Genomic DNA, 2,500 nt, shown 5'->3' with positions numbered 1-2,500 from the left:
GAATGGCGCCAGGGCGCCCAGGCGGAAAAGAGGCGCCCAGGCGAAAAAGAGGCGCCCAGGCGGAAAGGCGCCAGGGCGCCCAGGCGGAAAAGAGGCGCCCTGGCGTAGGCGCCCATGCGCCAAAAGAGGCACCCAGGCGAAAAGGCGCCAGGGCGCCCAGGCGGAAAAGAGGCGCCCAGGCGGAATGGCGCCAGGGCACCCAGGCGGAAAAGAGGCGCCCAGGCGGAAAAGAGGCGCCCTGGCGTAGGCGCCCAGGCGCCAAAAGAGGCGCCAGGCGAAAAGGCGCCAGGGCGCCCAGGCGGAAAAGAGGCGCCCAGGCGAAAAAGAGGCGCCCTGGCGGAAAAGAGGCGCCCTGGCGTAGGCGCCCAGGCGCCAAAAGAGGCACCCAGGCGAAAAGGCGCCAGGGCGCCCAGGCGGAAAAGAGGCGCCCAGGCGGAATGGCGCCAGGGCACCCAGGCGGAAAAGAGGCGCCCAGGCGAAAAAGAGGCGCCCTGGCGGAAAAGAGGCGCCCTGGCGTAGGCGCCCAGGCGCCAAAAGAGGCGCCCAGGCGAAAAGGCGCCAGGGCGCCCAGGCGAAGAGGCGCCAGGGCGCCCAGATGGGAAAGAGGCGCCCAGGCGAAAAGGCGCCAGGGCGCCCAGGCAGAAAAGAGGCGCCCAGGCGAAAAAGAGGCGCCCAGGCAGAAAGGCGCCATGGCGCCCAGGCGGAAAAGAGGCGCCCTGGCCAGGCGGAAAAGAGGTGCCCAGGCGAAAAAGAGTCGCCCAGGCCGAAAGGCGCCATGGCGCCCAGGCGGAAAAGAGGCGCCCACGCGAAAAGGCGCCAGGGCGCCAAGGCGGAAAACAGGCGCCCAGGCGGAAAGGTGCCAGGGCGCCCAGGCGGAAAAGAGGCGCCCAGGCGCGTGGGGGGCAAGGCGCCAGGCGCCAGGCACGCGCGGAGGCAAGGCGCCAGGCGCAAGGCGCCACGCGCGCGCGCGCGTGGCGGGGGCGAGGCGCCAGGCGCCAGGCGCCGGGCGCGCGTGGGGGGCAAGGCGCCAGGCGCCGGGCGCGCGCGTGGGGGGCGAGGCGCCAGGCGCCAGGCGCCGGGCGCGCGTGGGGGGCAAGGCGCCAGGCGCCGGGCGCGCGCGCGTGGGGCGCCAGGCGCCTGGCGGGCGGGCGCCCCCAGGAAGGGGTGCTGGCGCGCGATGGGGTTGCGCCCGTACGGACCGTGTGACAGTACAGACACTTTGGCGAAACCTCCTGCCCGAAGCGATTTTAGGCGTTCGGCTAGGTAGGTGACCCGGTTTTTTTCGCGTTTCTCGGCCGCTAGCCCCTTTTTTCGCGTTTTCGTGCGCGCGCCCCTCTTGACCTCGCACGCGCGCCGCGCGTCGCGTCCTTGTCCTTGTCCGCGTCCGCGTTCGCGCGTGTCGGCGATCACGGGCCCCGTGCATGGCTCGTCTCTGTGGACCATCGCCCCGCTCTTGTCCCTCTTTCGTGTTTGTGTGGCGCCCCGCCCCGTGCACCATTGCCGGCTGGCAGCAAGGTGCCTAGCCCCCCTTGCCGCCAGGCCTGTCCACCCCAAGGTGCTAAAGCCGCCAGGCACCCGTGCCGCCGAACCGTGCGTCCGTAAGCCGCTGCACGTGCGGCGGCCGGCCATGCCCGTGCTATTGACCCTGTGTGACAGTACAGACACTTTGGCGAAACCTCCTGGCCGACGGGGTTTTTGCGCCCACCTAGGTAGGGCGACCCCTTTTTTTTCGTGTCGCCTGTCCGTGTGTCCCTTTTTCGCCTTTTTCGGGTTCGTGTTTTCGTGTGCCGCCAAAAGCAAGCCCTGCGCTCGTCCCGTCCCGCTTGACCCGTGCATCCGCCGGTGCTGGCCTGCAAAATGCCTGTGAGCGACGCACGTGACCAGCAGCCCAGGCGAGTGTGCACGGGTGGCAGGCGAAACGGGCGTGCGTGTCGCCAGTGTGTATGTCCCTTTTTCGCCTTTTTCGGGTTCGTGTTTTCGTGTGCCGCCAAAAGCAAGCCCTGCGCTCGTCCCGTCCCGCTTGACCCGTGCATCCGCCGGTGCTGGCCTGCAAAATGCCTATGAGCGACGCATGTGACCAGCAGCCCAGGCGAGTGTGCATGGGTGGCAGGCGAAACGGGCGCGCGTGTCGCCAGTGCGTATGTCCCTTTTTCGGGTTCGTGTTTTCGTGTGCCACCAAAAGCAAGCCTTGCGCTCGTCCCGTCCCGCTTGACCCGTGCATCCGCCGGTGCTGGCCTGCAAAATGCCTGTGAGCGACGCATGTGACCAGCTGCCCAGGCGAGTGTGCACGGGTGGCAGGCGAAACGGGCGTGTCGCCAGTGCGTATGTCCCTTTTTTGCCTTTTTCGGGTTCGTGTTTTTGTGTGCCGGCAAAAGTTAGCCCTGCGCTCGTCCCGTCCCGCTTGACCCGTGCATCCGCCGGTGCTGGCCTGCAAAATGCCTTTGAGCGACGCATGTGACCAGCTGCCCAGGCGAGTGTGCACGGGTGGTTGGCGAAACGG

This window comes from Aristolochia californica, unplaced genomic scaffold (genome assembly GCF_029961685.1).
Source record: "Aristolochia californica isolate CCGP_79_NKW_82.1479 unplaced genomic scaffold, dmAriCali1.0.hap1 SCAF_79, whole genome shotgun sequence".
NCBI classification, from domain to species: Eukaryota; Viridiplantae; Streptophyta; class Magnoliopsida; order Piperales; family Aristolochiaceae; genus Aristolochia; species Aristolochia californica.
Note: the sequence above shows the minus strand (reverse complement) of the source record.